Source organism: Apaloderma vittatum, unplaced genomic scaffold (genome assembly GCF_000703405.1).
Source record: "Apaloderma vittatum isolate BGI_N311 unplaced genomic scaffold, ASM70340v1 scaffold29120, whole genome shotgun sequence".
Classification (NCBI taxonomy): Eukaryota; Metazoa; Chordata; class Aves; order Trogoniformes; family Trogonidae; genus Apaloderma; species Apaloderma vittatum.
The window spans coordinates 23,975-24,456 of NW_009696919.1; positions in this window are offsets into that span (position 1 = coordinate 23,975).

Consider the following 482-nt stretch of genomic DNA (forward strand, 5'->3'; position numbering starts at 1 on the left):
CCCTCCCTCCCCGCCAGGAGGGGTACAGCCGGCACCTGAGGACCCACTCCCAGAGCTGCTGTGCCGTGGGGACAGAGGAGCTGCCTCAAGGACCCTTTGAGAGGTGACAGCGGGATTCTGGTGGTGTTTTCATCCGTCATTTCTTGTGCTCCCAAACCCCCACCAGAGCTTTGCTGCAGAATCCCCTTGCTCAGCCCTGACGAGCCCATGGGCTTTTCAGACACCCTCATGGGCACTCGAAATGTGCTGGCTTCTGCTTGGCGGCCGGACGGTTTGCAGGGGGTGATGTGCCTGCGGACACCGCACTCACATCCCTTGGTGGGCTCTAATCCTGGTCGGAGTCCAGGAGCCATCGGATCTGGAGCTGGAATTTGGATCCGTTCCACTTTCCAATCCCTGCAGGTCGGCATCCCCTGCTGGGAAAAGGATGCAGTTTGGTCAAAGAGAAAAATGAGAAGTTATTTTCCCTCCCTCTAGCACAG